The 10,046-nt window shown below is 48.7% G+C and overlaps 1 protein-coding gene across 2 annotated transcripts in view; it reads left to right on the forward strand.

Moving 5' to 3' along the window:
• Window positions 1-10,046, forward strand: part of LOC126542193 (uncharacterized) — a 258,073-nt gene that overhangs the window by 152,018 nt on the left and 96,009 nt on the right. The gene's annotated exons all lie outside the window — the stretch shown is intronic.

Raw genomic sequence — 10,046 nt, forward strand, 5'->3', positions numbered from 1 at the left:
CCCTTAGATTGCTAGTCGCCGCTACACATCGCCCTGTGTCTTTTTCTCACGCAGTCGAGGGAGGCTGCATTTATTTGATCTTCCTGTGCCCTGCTTTTGTTGCGCTTGAGTTTCCCCCGCCGTTCCCGAGGAACGCTCCTTTGTGGAGTGATTACCGCGATGTTTTCTGGCGAGAGATCGAGATTCCGGCTGGCCGCCCTCCTTCCCCAACTACTGCGTGGGAGCGTGTGGTCGCCGACTTCGGAGCTCTGCGTCCAATGGCGGTTCATTGGCGAAGCGACGAGAGGGACGGTGAGGGTGGTCTCACCCTGTGTATAGTGTACTTGCTTGGGAGCGGCTAGCTTCGTTGCCTGCCACAATTGAGCCGTCAATTGAAGCGGAACGCCCTCCCGTGGCAACCATGACTCGAAGCCCTTGGAGCGTCAACGTGCAACGTTATCTGCAACTCCCTCCACACCCCTCTCTACGAGTTTGTGGTGCCGGCACTTTTTCTCTAGCTTGCTATTTTCAATTCTTCTTATCCTCTTTCATCTTCATTAATTTTTTTCTTCCCTTTCGGCACTTTGTTACTCTGGTGCGAATTGGCATCCGGCTGTCAGCACAGCTGACGCGCTTGGCGTGTCTTGTGGTATTCGAAGTTGCCGCTTCTCTTTCGATAATCGATTGTATCTTTTGAGGCCATGTTTGGCGGGCGCGGTATACAATGAATGCTACCACGTAGTTTGACAGACGTGTGGAAACGCTGACGTCAATGTTTCAGTCGCTGGAGATGTGTGACGCGCCGTGTAGCTGTATTTACTTTTTAATCGGTAACGCTTGGGAATGATAACTAACTTACGCCCGCCTTCCTGCGTCCTCTAACACGACGGAACTAAGAAAGAAAGGAATAGGGACCACCGGGACGTCGTCATGGTTTGAATGCGCAGCTGCTCCTGACGCCTATGCGTCGCCGTCGAAACTCCGACGCCCGCTCACCAAGCGCTGCGACTCGTCCGCGCGTATAATACCCTGCCTTTCCAGTAGACATACATCAGCGGCTCCGTGACGTTCTCAATGCGCCGCTTCAGTAGTTACGTGCAGTGTCACACAAACTACTTCCGTGCTGGGCGTGGCGCCGGTACTGAGAAATCGTTTAATTGCTACGGCGTTCCGCCAACTCCGCCTGGCTCTCTGCTTGCGTCCTGCAACTGTGCCTAATGACACGTGCGCGTGATGGCTGTTGTTTTCGGTGCCGGGGAACCTTGACTTGTGGTGGATTGTTCACTGCGCGCACGTCCGCAACATATGTTCGAACTGTGGCTAACATCATATTAAAGCCTGAGCACTGAGTTACATAGAACTGTTGAGAGTAGCTCTTCTTCATTTACAGGCAAAGTCTCCGTTTCCTTTTTTTTTTTTTTCGTCCCGATCGCTTTACGACGTACCTTGTGTATACAAATCACTTTCGAAAAGAAATGCTTTGCTCATCGCTTAATTGGAGAAATCCTTTGGTCTCGCATAGTTGAAGTTGCGGGGAACACAAATATCTAGGAAAGTGAAAAGGTCCAGTTATGAGACTATTCAAAATAACACTTAGTACACCTTGGTTGTGTCATCGTTGTCACGATTCAGATTGCGTCGGCTCTTGCGAACTATGTTTGCGCAGAAAGTTGGTGGCTTCACGGCTGCTGGTATGGCGTTCCAAAATGTTCGCCTCCTACTATCGTGTAACTCGCGCTATTTGGTATCCTCCCTACATGGGATAAAACACCCAAGTGACAACGTTAGGTCTGAATATACCACGCGGCCTTGTATATGCACAAGTTGCGGCGTCGTGGCACCTCGTTTCCGCAGTTCTTCGGCGCTGCACGCGACTGAAGTTTTCCAAGGACCCCCCGGCGCCGTCGCCTTTACGGCCGGTCGCTCCCGGGAGGGCCGCCGGTCCGACGCGGCGGAAGTGTGACCGACCTCTCTGCCGCGCTGTCTCGCCGTCGTCTTCGTACTCGGCTTCTTTATTGGGCGTCGTAAAGCTGGAGAGACAACACCTCCTGTCGCGTACACACACCCCATTTCCCTCCTGCGACCGATAGCGAGGCCGTACTTAGCTGCGGGTGCTGTGAGAACGGAGGGGCCGGAGGGGGGGGGGGGGGGCGAGGGGGCGAGCGAGCGCCGCGACCAAGGCGCAGGTTATGACTGTCCCGTTCCTCTTCCGCCGTCTAGCAGCGCGGAGGATCGGCTCCTAAGCGCCCATTTCTGAATGCTTCGCAGCTGATCGTTGAGGCGTGGGGAAAAAGGGGGGGGGGGCGGCAGTCACTCTGCGTTTTGCGTTGTTCGGTTCGCTCGTCAATACCGTGGTTCACTGAAATGAGAGAGACTGTGGTGGCCTCGTGGTCGGGCTACGGTGTTGTGCGGCCTCGCCCCGCGCGACGTTGGGCGAGTATAGCATGCAACGTATCCCGGGTAACTTATGCCAAAATTGTAAAAATATGGGAGTGTCAAGTAGCCGGACAGAAAGAACTTAGCTAATGTTGTTTGCCGTCGCTTGGAGCAAGTCGGACTAGTTTATTTTTGTATTTCGCCTAAGAACATAATTAGTTTCTATTGATTAATCGACTGCTCATATATTATATTCAGATAAAAGTGTTATTATGAAGATTGTAGACCATCATAAAAAATTTCCGATCCAGCTTTCTGTTGCTGAATACGTGCTAAATAAAGGATTTTTCCAAGCCTGCATGCATGGTGTGCTCGTACTGGAACTCCAAAGAATGGGCATCGTCAGCTGCCTGCAATTATTTTTACGTATTTTCGCTGCAAGCTCGTAAGTACAGTTGAGGTGCTAACTGGCAACTAAATTTTGTTCAAATTGAGCAATATATAGCGTGATTTCAAATTGAGCAATACATAGCGTGACAGAAAATAGAAAAGAGCAAAAGACAAAGTAATGCAAAACCCTATGGCAAATTTGAATACAGCTTAAGCTAATATTTGTCCTTAATATGCTTTAAAAGCTAACGTTACTTCAATATTTGTTTCTTTTCCCCATGCAGTGCAGGACAACGCAGCGTGCCATGCCGCCGGCTCGAACAAAGAGTCTATTGCTCGTTAAGTTCATCGCGCTCCCTCTATATATACGCCAAAGTTCCTTCAATCGCCATAGCTTATGCGGAACACTCGCTCAAGGTGCGCGAGAAGGCTGAACTTGACCTAAATTCCAGCCGCGACGGGCTTCCGAGAAGACGGCTCGCCCGCATAGCTCTCAGAGCGGCCCGTGTCCTACATAACGAGGGTTGTTTGTCGGCAGTTTGGCGTCGTGTATAGCATCCCGGCGAGTGGTGCTGCACGCATGCTGTGTATACGACCGCTGCTGCTGCGACCGGTCGCGATTAAAGCTTTATAAACGAAACATATCTCCCCCCCCCCCCCCCCCCCCCCTCATGTAGAGCGATGCTGCGTCTGCATCCGTGTAGAGAAATGATGAAAAACGAGCCTCCGCGAGCGCGAGCGCACTTATACGAGCTCGTCGCCAACTCTCGGCGCCGTGCCGCTGGTTGGCCGCGCCCCACGAAGTGGCGCCACCGTTATGAGGAGTTACGACGCTCGGAGCACGAAACCTCGGCGGTCGCATTTTTCACTCGCATCCAATGCGACGAGGGTCTCGTCTCACCAGCTGCCTGCGCGCATGCTTCGCCCACTTTCCGAACCGTCGTGTTCGGCAGGGAGAGCATCGCGTGTTTGAAGACACTCAACTGTTCTATGCCGCTGCTTGATAAAGCTGGTGTTCGTCGAGCGAAAAAAAAAAAGTAAGGGTAAGAATAATGAAAAGAACCGAGAAAGCAAAAGGTCGAGAAATCATTGCGAGGTGGTTGCCATAAATTTCATTAAGGAAAGGAACAACTCGGTGATGTGGTGTGTCGCGACGTGGGATAAGCAATTCATGGCGCGCCGTGGTACTTTGAAAAATCCCCGAATGACTTTTCTTTTTTTTTCCATCTACTTCTGCTTTAATTGCTGTTGTGCAACGGCATTTAAAGGCGGTACGGTACGTTCGAAAGCAGAAGCTTAATATATTTATTTTTATTTTTTCGTGGTGAGGTAAGTTCTTCAATTCTAGTGATATGACGTGGAATGAAACGAATCGTTTCCTGGTTTAAAAGTACTCTGATGTAGTGCCCAGGTGAAAGAAGGACCACTAGTACTGACAACAAATGTTACATCCCTCTGTGGTCCTCCTTGCGTCATAATACATGAGCTGATTAGGCAATATATGCGAACTAAATATATGCGTTAAGACAATGTAAGCTAAATAATAATATTTTATGTCCACTGCAGGACGAAGGCCGGCATCTCCGATTACCCCTGTCCTGCCCCAACCGATTCTAACTAGCGCCTGCGAATTTCCTAAATTCATCGCCCCACCTAGTCTTCTGCCGTCATCGATTGCGTTTCCCTTCTCTTGTGCCCATTCTGTAACCCTAATGGTCCAACGGTTATCTACTAACCTGCGCATCGCATGACCTGCCCAGCTTCATTTTTCAACGCGACAGCGTCAAGGAGCTCGTGTCGCAGAAAGCCAGTGTCGGCCGTGAGCGAAAAATCCCGGAAGGCAATTCATAAATAAAAACATCTTGCAAGATGGGCTGGGTGGGAATAGAACCAGGGTCTCCGGAGTGTGATGCGGAGACGTTACCACTCAACCATGAGCTGGATGGTTCAAAGCGCGACAAAAACGCCTCTAGTGAATACGGTGTTGCCTTAGAAACGTGCCGTAGAAAGTTATACTGCGGTGTATATCGGTAATTATGAGCATGTAAATTACAGAAGTCGCCGTTAAACGAGTAGCGAAGTACGTTTCTGCTACATTTTTTCTGCGCTTGGCGCACACGCAGAGCCATCTTGCGGCAAACACAGAAAACCACCTCCTCGCAATGTACGGCGCTGCCCCGACAGGTGGCGCGCCACTCGCCCGCTTCTCCCCTTCGTCTCGTTTGAGCGCATTGGGGCCGTGCGGGGACCTGTGCAAGGATGCCCCAATACCCTTGCGTTTAATACGTTTTCTCGCTCTCTCCCCTTCCAACTTCCAGCGTGCGTCACTCGAACCCTCGTGTTTAGGCGACGCGGCTCCTCTTTCCGCTCACAGCGCGATTGCTATGTGCAGCGTTCGATGCGGGACGCCTCTGACATGATCGCTGCGCCGTAGCGCGTCTGGTGGGAAAGCGTCCTCTGCGATGTGTGCTGCTGGCGAGGAGTCATGCGTCTGCGTGGTGCTCCCAAGCGAGATAGAGGACGCTCCCATCGAGGCGTCAGCCCCATCATCGCGTCCGCCTTCATGGCGCGTCGCGGCCCGGCTGTCCGGGCCGATCACGACGTTTGTATTGGTTAGATCGTTTCTCCCTCCGAGACACCGAGTTCTTTGGTTCGTTCCGTTTACTCAGGCGCACGTTTCGTCTTTGTGTGACTCAAGAGCATGCCGAGCGAATGAGTGGGTGGTGCGAACTGGAGGCGATAACGCTACCGCGTTCCACTCTCGAAGGCGAAGCTTAAGCGTCCTCCAATTTTTTCTCTTAATGTCAATAAGAATATCGACTATACCCGTTTGCTTTCTGATCCAAACCTCTCTCTTTCTGTGTCTAAACGTTATGCCTAGCATTTTTCGTTCCATCGCTCTTTGCGCGGTCCTGAACTTGTTCTCAACCTTCTTTGTCAGTCTCCAAGTTTCTGCCCCATATGTCAGCACCGGTAGAATACTTTGATTGTACACCTTTCTTTTTATTGATAATGGTAAGCTTTCAGTCACGATGTGAGAATGTCTACCGAATACGCTCCAACCCATTTTTATTATTCTGTAAATTTCCTTCTCATGATCAGGGTCCCCTCTGAGTAATTGACCTTGATAAACGTAGTCCTTCAAGAATCTAGATGCTGACAGGCGATCCTGACCTCTTCTTTTCTTGACCGGCTATTGATCATTATCTTTGTCTTCTGCATATTGATCTTGAACCCCGCTCTTACACTCTCTCTGTTAAGGTCCTCAATCATTTGTTGTAACTCGTCTGTAGTGTTGCTGAGTAGAACAATGTGAGCTGCAAACCGAAGGTTGTTCAGATAGTCGCCGTCGATCCGTACCCCTAAGTCTTCCCAGTTTAATAGCCTAAATACTTCTTCCAAGCACGCAGTGAAGAGAATGTGTCTCCTTGTTTGACCCCTTTCTTTATAGGTATCTTCCTACTTTTCTTGTGAAGAGTTAAGGTAGGTGTGCAATTTCTGTAGATATTTTCCAAGACATTTACGTAAGCGGTCTGTACTCCTTGATTACGTAATGCCTCTATGACTGCTGGTATATTGTCACGTAGTAGTGACCGTGAAGAAGGCAGCAAAACTGTGATTACGGAAACTAGCGTTTTAATGGGCGAACTTGTGCCCTCAAAAGCAGGCTACATTCAGAGAACAACGATAGCGGCGAACACACTGGGCGGTCGTCGAAAATCTGATTAGCGGGTCAAGTGCGTCGGCTATCGTGATCAGTCGTCGAATGTTCCAGAGTAATAGCTGGGACCCGCGTGCCTTCCACAAAGTTCTGCATTATTCGCGTCGCGCACACATGCAATTAGATTACACAAGGTTCGGTCACAGACAGCGGATGGAACCATCGATAACATTCCAGCAACTTCCGATGCATGCAGGCGCGTCCTGCGCTGTGCGATAACATTTGTTAGGCGGTGAAACATGTCGCCCGATAAATACAAACAAGTACACGTGTCAATATCTACAGAATCAAATGCGTTTTTGTAATCTATGAAAGCCATATAGAGAGGCTGATGGTACTCTGCGGATTTCTCGATTACCTGATTAATGACATGGATGTGATCCATTGTAGGGTATCTCTTCCTGAAGCCAGCCTGTTCCCTTGGTTGACTAAAGTCCAGTGTTGCCCTTATTCTGTTGCAAATTATCTTGGTGAATATTTTATATAATACTGGGAGTAAGCTAATGGGCCTATAGTTTTTGAATTCTTTAACGTCTCCCTTTTTGTGGATTAGTATAATGTTTGCGTTCTTCCAGTTTTCTGGGATCCTTGAAGTCGATATACACTTCGTATAGAGAGCCGTGAGTTTTTCAAGCATTATGTCTCCTCCATCTTTGATTAAATCGACTGTTATTCCAGCTTCTCCTGCTGCTTTTCCCCGTTTCATGTCTTGCAAAGCCCTTCTGACCTCGTCGCTAGTTATAGGCGGAGTTTCTACAACCTGTTCATTACTGCATCAAATGGAGGTATGGTGGCTACTCTGGGCACTTTACAGGTCAGTATACAACTCTTCCGCTGCTTTTGCTATATATTCCTTCGAGATTGCTGATGATATTACCCTGCTTATCTTTCAGTGCATACATCTTGGTATGTCGTATACCACGTTTTCTTCTCATTGATTTCAGGCTGTGCCCATTTTTTTTAAGGCTTCATCAGTCTTTCTCACGTTATGATTTCGAATATCCCTTATTTTCGCCTTCTTGATCAGTTTTGACAGTTCGGCGAATTCTATCTTATCTCTTGAGTTGGACACTTTCATTCTTTGTCGTTTCTTTATTAGGTCCTTTGTTACTTGGGAGAGATTGCCTACTGGTTGCCTTGGTGCCTTGCCTCCCACTTCAAATGCTGCCTCCGAAGACAGCCTAGTTATGGTCTCATTCATTACCTCGATGCCATCTTCATCTCTCTGTTTTAAGGCTGCATATTTGTTTGCAAGCACCAGCCTGAATTAGTCTGCTTTTACCCTTAGTGCCTCTAGGTTGACCTGTTTCTTCTTGACCAATTTTAATCTTTCTCTCTTCAAATTGAGGTGAATCCTAGCCCTTACTATCCTATGATCACTGCACTTTACCCTACCTAACACTTCTACATCCTGCACTATGCTGGTATCGGCAGAAAGTATGAAATAAATTTCATTTCTTATTTCACCATTAGGGCTTCTCCAGGTGCTCTGTCTGTTGCTACGCTTCCTGAAAAAGGTGTTTATTATTCGAAGCTTATTGCTTTCTGCGAATTCTACGAGAATCTCTCCACTAGCGTTCCTAGAATCGACGCCGTAGTTGCCAATTGATTGTTCACCAGCCTGCTTTTCCCGCACTTTTGTATTGAAGTCACCCATTACTACAGTATACTGAGTTTGCACTTTTCTCATCGAAAATTAAACATCTTCATAAAGCTGATCTACTTCATCATCACCGTGACTGGATGTTGGAGCGTAGGCTTGTACCATCTTTAATACCTCTTATCAAGTTTGATTACGGCTACTGCTACCCTCTTATTAATGGCGGTTACTCAGCACTGTATAAGCCTCACCAGTTCTTCTATTATCACTAAGGCCAATGATATTCCAACAATGTCTGATAGATCCTCAAAGGCTAAGCTAGCCTCACTCGACAGAGTTCGGATGTTAAATGTTGCCTGGGTCAGTTTCCATTGGCGGCCTGTCCAGGTCCAGAGATTCTTAGCACCCTCTGGTGCGTTACAGGTCTGACCGCCGCCTTGGTCAGATGCTCTGCGCTGATGGGGACTGAGTGCCATGGGTTAATTGTAGGAATCATGAGGGAGGGAGTGGCCGAATACTGCACCAGGGAGGACAATTCCTGTTCTGGTAAGGTAAGTTAAATAATTCTACCATTAGGCGAATACAAATCTACCAGAACGGGCTATAATAATAATAATAATAATAATAATAATAATAATAATAATAATAATAATAATAATAATAATAATAATCCTCGGCATGCAAACGCCAATTTGTTACATAATTATGTATGCAGTTGTTATTTGCTTTTTCTTTGTAGAAATAGCGCAGACTGGAAGCTCATCTTCGCACCTGTGTACTGTAGTGTAGTGTGTGCGCGTGCGCGCGCGCGTATTACGCAGACGGGGCGCGTGTGGCTAACGGGGGCTGGTGAAGTGGATGCGACGTAACCGCTAGTGTACGGCTAGATAACGTCATTTTCCGCGAACCGGCATATTCCCGCGGTCACAAAAATAGGTGAGCCGTCAACGCGTAGTAGGAATGCCCATGGCGTTAGGACTACGGACACAACGGACGAAGGGGCTCGTCGTGATGCACGTGCCAGACGTCGCGTTTCGTAATGGCCTGCCATTATGCTTAATGAGTACGTAGCACCGAACTAGCGCAGTTGTACAAAAGTAAATAAACGCGACGACTGTAGTGCGAGCTCGCTAACCACCAGGTGGGAAGGAGCACGTAATCGCCTCCGATCTGGGTCTCCCGAATAACAAGTTTTCTTTGCTTTTTTTCTTCTTTCCTATGCTGCGCGTGGAAAGCCGGGAACATTTCCACCGACAAACTGTCTTCATGTTTGCTCCCAACCGAGGCCTCGTCCGGGGAGCGAAGAAGCGTCGGCGCGAGTTAGGTTGAGTAACAGCAGACGAGGAAGTAACGTGGCGTATAAACCAGACGCACGCTAGTCGTAAAAAAAGCATCATCACGCTGAAACAGGTTCGGCTGGCTTTAGTGTGTGCTTTGCTCTCACTCTCCCCTACCAGCTATCCCCCGGCTGTTTCTCATGGCTGCACCGAAAGAGGAGGTATAGCTCGCGGAGGCGGTGCGCGCGATAGTCAAGCGCACACCGCATTGCAGTTTGTCCACAGTCATCGCGTTATTAAGAAACAATTATTCTCTAGATGTTTCCTTTCTTAGATGGTATCAATAGGATATTCAAAAGGGCCGAGTGATTGGCAGGCTAGCATGCGCGCATGTTTAGAGAGTGGCGGGAAGAGTGAACAGGGCGATATATACAAATGGGGGCCTGTACGGTGCCATTTCCTTGTCAAGCACTTGTTTTTGGTTTTTGTCGCTATTTTTATAACTATACGCAGTCTCCCTGCTAAATAGTGTAGGAGTAGCGCGAGGGTTTCGCTTCCTTCCGTTCCCCGACCCCGGCCGGCTACATTGTGCCACCCTGGTCCTCGTGAGGCCACTGCGCGTGGGTAATTCATTGTTGCCCCCTGCTGGACGCATCTTCGCGCGATGCAGTCCCGGATCCCACTGGAGCCTTAGTTCCTTCGC

This window comes from Dermacentor andersoni, chromosome 2 (genome assembly GCF_023375885.2).
Source record: "Dermacentor andersoni chromosome 2, qqDerAnde1_hic_scaffold, whole genome shotgun sequence".
In the NCBI taxonomy this organism is placed as follows: Eukaryota; Metazoa; Arthropoda; class Arachnida; order Ixodida; family Ixodidae; genus Dermacentor; species Dermacentor andersoni.